This window comes from Triticum aestivum, chromosome 5B (assembly GCF_018294505.1).
Source record: "Triticum aestivum cultivar Chinese Spring chromosome 5B, IWGSC CS RefSeq v2.1, whole genome shotgun sequence".
Taxonomy (NCBI): Eukaryota; Viridiplantae; Streptophyta; class Magnoliopsida; order Poales; family Poaceae; genus Triticum; species Triticum aestivum.
Genome location: NC_057807.1, coordinates 279173567 through 279186564, shown reverse-complemented (window position 1 = coordinate 279186564; position 12998 = coordinate 279173567).

The window sequence follows — 12998 nt, the reverse complement described above, 5'->3', positions numbered from 1 at the left end:
TCAAGATAAAGCTTTTACTAAACATATCATTGATGCTATGATGAAATCTTTTGAAGAAAAGCTTGAATTGGAAGTTTCTATCCCTAGAAAACTTTATGATGAGTGGGAACCTACTATTAAGATTAAGATTAAATATTATGAGTCCCATGCTTTGTGTGATTTGGGTGCTAGTGTTTCCACGATTCCAAAAACTTTATGTGATGTGTTAGGTTTCCATGAATTTGATGATTGTTCTTTGAATTTTCATCTAGCGGATTCCACTATTAAGAAACCTATGGGAAGGATTAATGATGTTCTTATTGTTGCAAATAGGAATTATGTACCTGTAGATTTCATTATTCTTGATATAGATTGAAATCCTACATGTCTTATTATTCTTGGTAGATCTTTCCTTAGAACGATAGGTGCAATTATTGATATGAAAGAAGGAAACATTAGATTTCAATTTCCATTAAGGAAGGGCAAAGAACACTTCCAAGAAAGAAAATTAAATTGCCATATGAATCTATTATGAGGGCTACTTATGGATTGCATACCAAAGATGACAATACCTAGATATATGATTTATGCCTAGCTAGGGGCGTTAAACAATAGCGCTTGTTGGGAGGCAACCCAAATTTATTTTTGTTCTTACTTTTTTGTTCCTGTTTTTGAATAAATTTATCATCTAGCCTCTGGTTAGATGTGTTTTCATGTTTTTATTTACTGTTTGAGCCAAGCAAGACCTTTGGGATGATCTATGGTGATAGTTGATTTGATCTTGCTGAAAAACAGAAACTTTTGCGCTCATTGTCAGAATTTTTAAAAACCACAGAGGTGTGGAAAAACACTGAATTGTTTACACAATATTGATATGCAAATTGCCTTTATTGTCCTATTTTTTAAGGATTTTTGGAGTTACAGAAGTATACGAAGTTTTCAGATTGCTACAGACTATTCTGATTTTGACAGATTCTATTTTCTATGTGTTGTTTGCTTATTTTGATGAATCTATGGGTAGTATCGGGGGGGGGGGGTATGAACCATGGAGAAGTTGGAATACAATAGATATTACATCAATATAAATAAAGAATGATTTCACAATAGTACCAAAAAGTGGTGATTTATTTTCTTATACTAACGGATTTCATGAGTTTTCTTGTTGAGTCTTTTGTTGTGAAGTTTTCAAGTTTTGGGTAAAGATTTGATAGACAATGGAATAAGGAGTGGCAAGAGCCTAAGCTTGGGGATGCCCAAGCACCCCAAGGTAATATTCAAGGACAACCAAGCATCTAAGTTTGGGGATGCCCCGGATGGCATCCCCTCTTCCGTCTTTGTCTATCGGTAAATTTACTTGAGGCTATATTTTTATTCACCACATGATATGTGTTTTGCTTGGAGCGTCTTGTATGATATGAGTGTTTGCTTTTTAGTATGCCACAATCATCCTTGCAGTACACACCTTTAAAGAGAGTCACACATGAATTGCGAATTTATTAGAATACTCTATGTGCTTCACTTATATTTTTTGAGCTAGGCAATTGTTCTAGTGCTTCACTTATATCTTTTTAGAGCACAGTGGTGGCTTTATTTTATAGAAATTTTTGAACTCTCATGCTTCACTTATATTATTTTGAGAGTCTCTAAACATCATGGTAATTTGCTTGGGTTATGAATGTAGTCCTAGTATGATGGGCATCCAAGAGGGATATAATAAAAACTTTCATATAAAGAGCGTTGAGTACTATGTGAAGTTTGATTCCTTATGATTGTTTTGAGATATAAAGATGGTGATATTGGAGTCATGCTAGTGAGTAATTATGGATTGGTAGAAATACTTGTGTTAAAGTTTGTGATTCCCGTAGCATGCACGTATGGTGAACCTTTATGTGATGAAGTCGAAGCATGATTTATTTTTTGATTGTCTTCCTTATGAGTGGCGGTCGGGGACGAGCGATGGTCTTTTCCTACCAATCTACCCCCTAGGAGCATGCGTGTAGTACTTTGTTTTGATGGCTAATAGAATTTGTGCAATAAGTATGTGAGTTCTTTATGACTAATGTTGAGTCCATGGATTATACGCACTCTCACCTCTCTAGTACCGCGCAACTTTCGCCGGTGCATTAAACCCACCATATACCTTCCTCAAAACAGCCACCATACCTACCTATTATGGCATTTCCATAGCCATTCCGAGATATATTGCAATAAACCGTCCATCGTTCCATTTTATTGTGACACACACCATCATTGTCATATTTCTTTGCATGATTGTAAGATAGCTAGCATGATGTTTTCATGGCTTGTCCGTTTTTTGATGTCATTTGCTACGCTAGATCATTGGACATCTCGGTACATGATAATCCCCAAGTGCAAGGAATCATCGTAGCAATTTCCAAAGGTGGAAGTGATAAGTATGGAGTGTCGAACCCACAAGGATCTAAAGGTAAGATCAATATTCTCTCAAGTCCTATCTGCCACTGATACAATTCTACGTGCACCGAACGTTTGCTTCCATCTAGAAATGAGAAATAAAACTATGTTGTGGGTATGAAGAGGATAACTTTGCATGACATCGGAGAACTAAAATATAAAATTAGGTGCTGTTAAAATAAAGTGAGAATATATTACTATATATTATAAATAGTGAGTGTGGAATAATGATGGATCGGTGTGCGGAATTGTCCTAGGCAATTGTTAACAAGATCGGTAGTCGTCATTGCAATTTTATATGGGGGAGAGGCATAAGCTAACATACTTTCTCTCCTTGGATCATATGCACTCATGATTGGAACTCTAGCAAGAACCGCAACTACTAAAGATTATTAAGGTAAAACCCAACCATAGCATTAAAGTTTCAAGTCCTCTTTATCCCATACGCAAACAACCCCTTACTCAGGTTTAAGCTTCTGTCACTCTAGCAACCCACTATAAGCGAATCATGAGCATATTGCAACACCCTATAGCGAGAATCCTTCATGTGTGCGCGACATGGAAGGCACCATAGGATAGCACCAAAATAAAACATACAACTCAAACCAATCTAGATCATCAATCAACCCAAAAGACAAAGGAAATCTACTCAAAACATCATAGGACGGCAACACATCATTGGATCATAATATGTGGCATAAAGCACCATGTTCAAGTAGGGGATTACAGCGGGTGTGGGAGAGTGGACCGCGTAAAAGAGATGAGGAAGGTGAAGAAGATGGTGATGTTGATGAAGACGATCACCACGGCGATGGTTCCCACGGCAGCACTCTGGCGCCACTGAGAGAGAGGGGAAGAGGATCTCCCCCGTATGCTTCCTCCTCCATGGCCTCCCGTGACGATGATAATGGCCCCCTCCGGTATCCTCCCCCATGGCCTCCAGTGATGATGGCCCCCTCCGACAGGGTGCGAGAGAGGGCCTAAATTGATTTTTCGTGGCTATAGAGGCTTGCGGCGGCGAAACTCCCGATCTAGGTTTATTTCTGAGGTTTTTGGGATTTATAGGAGGTGTTGGCATTGAGGACAAGTCAAGGGGGTCCACGAGGCGATGACAAGGTAGGGGGCGCGCCCTAGGGGGGTGGGGGCGCCCCCCACCCTTGTGGTTACCCCGGGACTCCTCTATGGTATCTTTTCGCTCCAGTATTTTTTATATTTTGCAAAAATATTCTTCGTCAATTTTCATCCCATTCCGAGAACTTTTATTTCTACACAAAAAACAACACCATGGTTGTTCTGCTGAAAACAGTGTCAGTCCGGGTTAGTTCTAATCAAATCATACCAAAACCATATAAAATTGTTATAACATGGCATGAATACTTCATAAATTATAGATACATCAGAGACATATCAGCATCCCCAAGCTTAATTCCTGCTCGTCCTCGAGTAGGTCAATGATAAAAGAAATAATTTATGAAGTGTGAATGCTAGTATAGTGTATACATTTGATCAATTATAGTTCCAAACACTTTTCTAGCATCATTATATATCATAAACATTAGCTCATCTCATAAAACTTCCCATGATCAAGTAGCAAGCTATTCACAAGTTAAAGCACTACAAAAAAAGACACATCCATGACATTTTGGGCCGAATGAATTTTTTTTCTATCATACATATGACACTTCCTTGACGATAATTGTGACAAAACCCGGTATCATCATAGATGTGGTGGGCTCCTACTTCTATGACAAAAAATCATGACAGAAAATGGGCTTTTCGTCCTGGGCGGGCTGGAGACGCAGCTGCATGACATTCTTTGGGCCGTCCATGACAGAAAAAACCATGGTAAAAGCGAGGGGGAGGAAAATTTTGGGGAGTTCCCGGTTACGGTGGGAGGTCGGGGGCCGAGCAATGCGCGTTTCTCTCGTACACGTACGTGCGTGTGTGCGAGGCGTTGGCTCTAACTGAACCCGAGCGAGGCGTTGGGCTCTAACTAAACCCGAGCGATTGCACTGCAGGCTACACGTTACTGAACCCGAGCGATCGATCGATGGCTGTTAACTGAACCCGATCGAGCGATTCCTTCGCTACTGCTGCTAACTGAAGCCGATCGATGCTGCCTCTGGGATGAACAGTGAGCGTTGCGGGGGGGGGGGGGGGGGGTTTGGATGAACAGTGAGCAGTGGCGTTGCCTCTGGATGAACATGACCCCGTGGTGTGGTGGAGGGCTGGATGAACAGTAGACGATGGAGGGGTGCCCGTGGAGGGGTGGTTGAACAGGACCCTGTGGTCTGGAGGGCTGGATGAAGAGTAGACGGTGGAGGGGTGGTTGCACAGTAGCCGGTGGAGTAGCGCGCTGTGGAGGCTGGATGAACAGGAGCCCGTGGAGGCTGGAGGAGGTCGACGGTAGCCCGTGGAGGCTGGAGGAGGTCGACGGTGGAGATGAACAGTATCCCGTGGAGTCCCGTTTTGCGGCACGCCACACCCCTCCCGATGAATAGGACCCCCGTTTTGACCGTAGCGCTCCAACACAAGTCCGTTTCGTCCGTTTTGCAGTATGCCACACCCCTCCACCCCCGTTTCGACCGTACGAGGTCCGTTTCCTTCGTTTTGCGGTACGCCACACACCTCCCGATCAACAGGACCCCTGTTTCGACCGTAGGAGGTCCGTTTCCTCCGTTTTGCGGCACGCCACACCCCTCCCGATCAACAGGACCCTATTCCAAACGTAGGAGGTCCGTTTCCTCCGTTGTGCGGTACGCCAGGCCTCGTTTCCATCGCCTGTTCCGTCCAAGCCCTCCCGATGAACACAACCACGCATTCCGTTCCGACCCAGCCGGTTGGCTCCCACGCGTTCCGTTGCCTCCCGATGAACACGACGCATTCCGTTGCCTCCCCATGAACACGACGCACTCCGTTGCCTCCTCATGAACACGATGACGATGCTGTTTCTTCGTTCCGACCCAGCCATGTACACGAGCCCTGGCCGTACGTATGCGCGAGTAGGCGTTCGAGACCCCGCCCGTATGTACACATACATGGCCGTATTTTCTTTCTTGCACCCTGGCCGCTGTACGTACGTGTACATGCTACGTGCGCGCCTCTACTACGACACATGCGCGCCTCTACAACGACCAGTATGTACGTACACGTTCGCGACCAGAATGACAACGCTATGTACGCTTCGACCAGGTGGGTCCCAACTGTTAGGCACTTCCTTGCGTGCGAAGATGTAGCTGGTGGGTCCCAACAGTCAGGGGGGCGAATCGTTTTTTGGCCGGACGCACTTCCTTGCATGCGAAGATGTAGCTGGTGGGTCCCAGCAGTCAGGGGGCGAATCGTTTTCTTTTTTTGCCCGGACGCACTTCCTTGCGTGCGAAGGTGTAGCTGGTGGATCCCAGCAGTCAGGGGGAAACGCTTTTTTCGCGAAATATGGTGGCCCGTCCGGTGGGTCCCCGTTGTCAGGTGGAGGAATAATTATTTTGCACGTAATAAGGAGGCACTTCCTTGCTGCGGCCATGGACCCAGTTGTCAGCGTCTCCACGCACAGTACTCTTCCGATGGAACTCGGTAGTTGACCACATTAACCACGCCGCGCCGAGAGCACCACGGCGGTGGACAACAGCGAGGCCTAGGAAGGGGACGACATGAAGGCAAGGAAGACTCGACAGTTGTTTCCCACGCGGAGGGGAGTACGACTGTACGAGGGTTTACTGGTTTGTATGCCATCGCCGGAGAATAACAGCAGGTGTGGGTGAGTAGAGGGATGGCTAGGCCAGCGATGGGAGTACGGTGGGGGCGGTGAGGCCTGCGCGGCAGCACAGCCGGCCGTGGGGAGGAGGGAGCAGGTAGTCCCGCCGGCGCTTGTTTTAGCGGCTGGGGCAGGATGAATAGAGATTGAAGAAGCACGACGGCCATTGGATGGACATCCAACAGTCACTGCTTGTGCGTCAACCTTTTTTTAGGAAAGCCTCAAATCTGTGGAAAACAGCATACAACCCATCTGCAATTATTTCTAATAATTTACAGCCCATTTGCTAATTCTTAAGGTTTTTTTTGGAGGCCATATTCTTTTTGTTAGCATTACAGCCCATATTGTGGCCACGGTTAAAAACTTATATGAAATTTTGCATATTTCGGTGCGGTCAGAACTGTTTTTAATCCCGAAATTTCGACTCACATTCAAACTGATTTTAAAAATAAATGTATATGAATATAAAATCCAACAAATTCTCCATGCATAAAAATTAATGTAATTTAAAATCTTGAAATGAAAAAAAAGATATTTGAAACTAATTGTCGGTTTGATGTGTTTTAAAAATGTACAACCAATTTCTCATTACTGATGGGCCATTTTCTCGGCCAGCCGAATGAAAGCTCTCCTCGTCTTGAAAGATTTGCAGCCCAACAGGCCTGACAAAGTGACTTACTTGGCAAATCACAAAAAACTGGGCTGTGGCCATGGACCCAGCTGTCAGCCTCTCCACGTACAATACTCTTCCGATGGAAGTCGTTCCTTGACCACATTGACCACACCGCGCGGAGAGCACCACGGCGGTGGACGACGGCGAGGCCTAGGAAGGGGACGACACGGAGCTGGGGAAGACGCGGCAGCGGAAGCCCGCGCGGAGAGGAGTACGAGGGTTCACTGATTCGGCTGCGGTGTGAGGCTGCCGTCGCCGCAGGGCCTGGCCAGTGGTGGGAATAGTAGGGGGCGGTGAGGCCTCTGCGACAGCAGAGCCGGCCACGGCAGGCAGGAGCATGCGGCACGACCGGCGCTGCTTTGGGCGGCTGGAGCAAGAAGACCAGAGGTTGAAGAAGCACTACGACCGTTGGATGGACATCGTACGGTCAGTGGAGCTAGAATTGTTCATATTGACTAAGTTGACAAAGCCCTTCGTCCCCGTCAACTTAGTAGGCCCACAACTCATCCTCCCGCCAAGGTGGGTCCCAACTAGCCGGGGGAGTATTCAGTTTTTTGTGCATAATAAGGAGGCACATCCGGTGGGTCCGAGCTGACAACGGGGGGAACGTTTTTTTCATGAAATACGGTGGCCCGTCCGGTGGGTCCCAGCAGTCAGGGGGAAACGATTTTTTTTTCGCAAAATACTGGTGGCCCGTCCGGTGGGTCTCCGCTGTCAGGTGGAGGAATAATTATTTTCCGCGTAATAAGGAGGCACTTCCTTGCGGCTGCCGTGGACCCAGCTGTCAGCCTCTCCACGTACAGTACTCTTCCGATGGAAGTCAGTCGTTGACCACATTGACCACGCCGCACCGAGAGCACCACGGCGGTGGACGATGGCGAGGCCTAGGAAGGGGATGACGCGGAGCCGGGGAAGACGCGCCAGTGGATGCCCACGCGGAGAGGAGTACGAGCGTTCACTGGTTCGGCTGCGGTGTGAGGCTGCCATCGCTGCAGAATAACAGGGGGTGTGGGTGAGTGGAGGGATGGCCTGGCTAGTGGTGGGAGTAGTATGGGGGCGGTGAGGCCTCTGCGGTAGCACAGCCGGCCACGGGAGGAAGGAGCAGGCGGCACGACCGACGCTGCTTTGGGCGGCTGGAGCAAGAAGACCAAAGGTTGAAGAAGCACTATGGCCGTTGGATGGACGGGGCCAGAGGGCTTTGTCAACTTAGTAGGCCCACAAGTCAGTCCAACAATATGGTGGGTCCTTGCCAGCAGGGGTACTCATTTTTTTTGGGCATAATAAGGAGGCACTTCCTTGCGTGCGAAGATATAGCTGGTTGGTCTGACCTGTCAGCGGGGGGAACATTTTTTTCCTGAAATACAGAGGCCCTTCCTGTGGGTCCTAGTTGTCAGGTGGAGGAATCATTATTTTGCACCTAATAAGGAGGCATTTCCTTGCATGCGGTCGTGGACCCAGCTGTCAGCCTCTCCACGTACAGTACACTTCCGATGGATGTCGTTCATTGACCACGTTGACTAGGCCGCGCCGAGAGCACCAGGACGATGGACGACGGCGAGGCCTAGGAAGGGAACGACACAGAGCCAGGGAATACTCAGCAGTTGTTTCCCACGCGGAGGAGTACGAGGGTTTACTGGTTCGTCTGCCGTCGCCGGAGAATAACATCATGTGTGGGTGAGTAGAGGGATGGCTAGGCCAATGATGGGAGTACGATGGGGCCGTGAGGCCTGCGCGGCAGCATAGCCGGCCGCGGGAGGAGGGAGCAGGCAGTCTCGCCGGCGCTTGTTTGAGCGGCTAGAGCATAAAGAGCAGAGATTGAAGAAGCACGACAGCCGTTGGATGGACATCCAACAGTCACTGCTCTCATGTGTTCACTAAGTTGACAGGGCGTTGCGTGTGCGTCAACCTTTTTTTTATGAAAGCATATGCGTCAACCTGTAGTAGGCACACAAGTCAGCCTCAAATCTGTGGAAAACAACATACAACCCATCTGCCATTATTTCTAATAATGTACAGCCCATTTGCTAATTCTTAAGAATTTTTTTGGAGCCCATCTTCTTTTTGTTAGCATTACACCCCATATTGTGGCCACGGTTAAAAAGTATACGAAATTTTGCATATTTCGGTGCGGTCAACTGTTTTTAATCCAGAAATATCGATTCACATTCAAACTATTTTGAAAAATAATTTATATAAATATAAAATCCAAATAATTGTCCACGCATAAAAATCAATGGAATTTAAGATCTTGTAATGAAAAAAATTGAAACTAATTCCCGGTTTGATGTGTTTTAAAAATGTACAGCCCATTTCTGGGCAAACCGAATGAAACTCTCCTCGTCTTGAAAGATTTGCAGCCCAGCAGGGCCGATAAAGCAAGTAGGCCTTGTTTGGGTATTTCTTTAAAAAAATAGAACTGGGCTAGCCATTTTCAGCAAGAAAAAAACACAACTGGGCTCATGATGTGGTAAACATAAATAAAACCCTGGCTAGACGGGCCACAGCCCCCGCACAGCCCCGTTGTTACCCTGATCCGTCGCTAAAACTAGTATAAATAACAACTGCTTGTTCCTAAAAAAAACTGCGCGACTTGCTGGGTCCCTGGTGTCAGCCGCTCGTAGTGTAATTCTCTCGTTTATTGACTACGTTGACAATGGCGTGAGCCCCAGATGTCCAACCATTAGGAGGAACCATATTTTTGGGCTTGTACTATAGAGGCACTTGCTTGCGTACTGCCATGACGCTGGTGGGTCCCTACTGTCATCCTCTCCACGTACAGTCATCTCCTTGTTCCTCTCGGTTGTTGACGACGTTGACAACGCAAGAGGGCGGCGCACCGCGCACGGCGAGCGAACCAAGGCCGCAAGGCGGAGGACGACGGCGAGGCCTCGGACGGAACGAACAGGAGCCGTTGAAGATGCGCCGGTCCAGTCGCAGGCGGAGGGGAGTACGAGGGTTGACTGGTTCGGGCGCGGGTGCGTGTTGGGGCTGACGTCGCCGGAGAATAACAGGACGTGTGGGGGAATAGAGGGAGGGACTGGCCAACGTTGGAGGGTACGTACGGTAGGGCGGCGGAGGCGCAGCCAGCCATGGGAGGCGGGAGCAGGCGGAGCCGACGGGGTGGTTTGGTTTGGGCGGCTGGAGGAAGAAGAAGACAAGAGATAGAAGATACACGACAGATGTTGGATGTCAATCCAACGGCTGGTAGGCAGAATCGTTTGTTGACTGGCTAGTAAGTCGACACCACCTTGGATAGGCTATTTCCTCGCGGGTCCCAAATGTCAGAATCCAAATCTGTCACGGTCATGCAGCCTTTCCTATGAAAATTTACAGCCCATTTGATGTGCTAGTTCGAAATAAGTTTGTGGGTGCTGGTGGGGGCTAATCACTTGGCTTCTGTAATGCACAGTGAGCTCAAGCAGCCGGCGAGAGTGATGTTATTTCCCTTGGTTGGGATTTGTTACAATATTTCACTCTAAATTAAACGAATGGCAAGCCATTTGCCTTGTTTCAAAGAAAATATGACAGTCACAGCCGAGTTGAAAAGGGCAGGAACATCTAACTCCAGCTTACAAACTGTACAAAAGCACGAGGGTTAATTGTTCATCAGGTTTACAAAAAAACCAGATTGAAAAGGGCAACAACATCTAACTCCAGCACTGTTTTCGGCAGTCACAGTCAAATGGATCGGTCAGGTCCATAGAATGAACATCCTGGGTCGTAAAATTTACTGGATTATGACCACAATATGTTGTAAATAGAAGCCCGGCACGTTCAGAAGCTCTTTTGCCCACCTGAAACTCCTTTTTTTGCTCTTCGACATACCCATCCGTCAAAACCATGCTGCTGATAAACTTAAGCCTGATGGACAATAGTAACCTCGCATTCAGCAGGAAGAATGTGACAAATCTTGTGTTTGCACGGTTGGCTACATATCGTTCTAGCGTTATTGTCTTCAATCGAATCTCATGAGAAGTGAGAAAATCCCGATGCTTACGAATCCACCGATTGGTTATAACTTTCTTACCCCGTCCTGTTGCCTAAATAGACATGAAGATTGAAAACAGTTAAGGTCTAAAAGAAGAGTGTCGAAAGAGCAACAGCTGAACGGTTAATTCTAGTACACTATATGCGGGCTTCCAATGTGCGTGAAATTATCACCTTTATATACAACTTCTCCAGACATGGAAAGCATTGCAGCAAGCCAATAATCTTGTTCAGATCAAAACTATTCATTTGGATATATAAGATCTTGACAGAATCCAGCACCATTGATAGGCCATCCATGGAGAAACTCTTCATTGAGCATAGAACATAATATTAGTACAAAATGTGTACTCCAAGATGATATATAAATTATGCGCAGAAATTTAAAATGCAGCTTATGGTTACAAGTGTAGATGATAATATAAAGTACCTGAAGAACTGTGGAGCCAAACACCATATTGAAATGAGCACAGAGATCATGTATTACACCCAAGGTCTCCAGTTTAGGCGCAGAGAGGACGGTTATTTGCAACGGTGAATAACTAGAATCAAGGATCAACCTTTGAAGTGAAGGGGCATCTTGGATGATGAGCTGCCTTCCGTCAAAAGAAATTCCAATTCTTACAAGGTTAGGCGACTTTATTTGGAGACAACCGATTCTAACTGTGAAAACAAGCACCAAGCACTCCAGCGCAGGGCAACTGGAGTGGATGATGCTGTGCAATGAGGCCTCCGATATACGAACCCGCACAAGTGAAAGTTTCTTGAGAAATGGGAGTCGAAGGTTTAGTACCAGATTGTCTGGTAGGTAGCACAGCGCAAAGGTGGCGGTGTGGAGAGAGGAGGAAAACCGCGAGATGGACATCGGTGCTGAGGGCACAAGTTCATGGCGTTCGGTATGTGGTATGTGATTTCCAGGGGAATAGTAGAACTCAAGCAGCTGTAGTTCTGTGAATTCAGGGGATTTCAGCCAGGCGTCCACCGTGCAGGGCATGGTATGCTTGCTCAGGTAGCATGACGGGATGCAGAGGCTTTGAACGGAGCCCTGGTGGGAGGAGATGATGGCTCTGGGGATTTCAAAATCATTGAAGAGAGATAGCTGACGACAGTCGAGATTAAGGGGCACGGCGCGCCATAGAGGGCGCCACCGAATTGAGAGGACTTGGGTGCGGCAGCAATCCTTGGTGGGGAGAAGCGAGATGATCTCCCCAAGGACGGCGTCCGGGAGATCGCTGATGCGGTCCACCCGAGATTCTACGGGTTCCTGGGATCCGGTGGGGGCGGGGTCGCCGCTTCTCCCCGCGCTGCCGGGTGCGGGATCTACAACAGGCGTCGCCGCTGGCGGGAGCCTCATCTTCTTGGCGCTGGGGTCAGCCGACTCCATTTTCCTCGAGGGCGTCGCGTCGCGCTCACGGATTTGAGCAGAGTAACGAATGACGAGCCTAGTTGTAGTGCGAGCGAAGAAGAAGGGGAGCTGGGGGTTTTCTGTAGGAGTGAGGAAGAAGGGGAGCTGGGGTTTTCTGTAGGAGTGAGGTGAGGAATTTGGGGGTACGAGTGGAGCGAGCTGACGTGAGGTGGGTGGGAGCGAGGAGGAAGAAGAGCACCCAGGTTTTTTGGGGGGGGGCGGTGTGCTGGGTGTGGGTAGCGCCTCTCATTCAGTAAATATATGGGCTTTTGAATTGATTTTACTATTTACTAGTGTGGATGGGCTGTTTTGTCTTGGGCCCAGAGAAACAATTACTACTAGTACAGTGGAGACACTCTACAGCTACCCAGAAAAACAATTACTACTAGTACAGTGGAGACACTCTACCGCTTCTGGCTCCTCCTAGGTCATTGAAACGTCTCCCTCTACTGAATGCCGTTATACTTTTGTTCACCGACATGCGGGCCATGCAGCGCGCGGGCCCAAATGCCATCCACCAAATTAGAAGGCAGTATGCAGGCGGAGAGTCACCCCGGTCGTAGCGCGGCAGTAACGAGCCGTCGTATCACAAAACCCCACCTCCCCGCAGTCTAAGTTTGACGGACGAAGCAACCATCATTTCACTCTTCGCTGAATCCCCTTCTCCCTCACCGTCTTCAAGAAAGGCAACACTCGCATCTGCCACTGTTCTTCTCTCCGAACGAAGGGAAGGTAAGCGGATCCGTGATGTTGGTATATTTTCGTTCAGA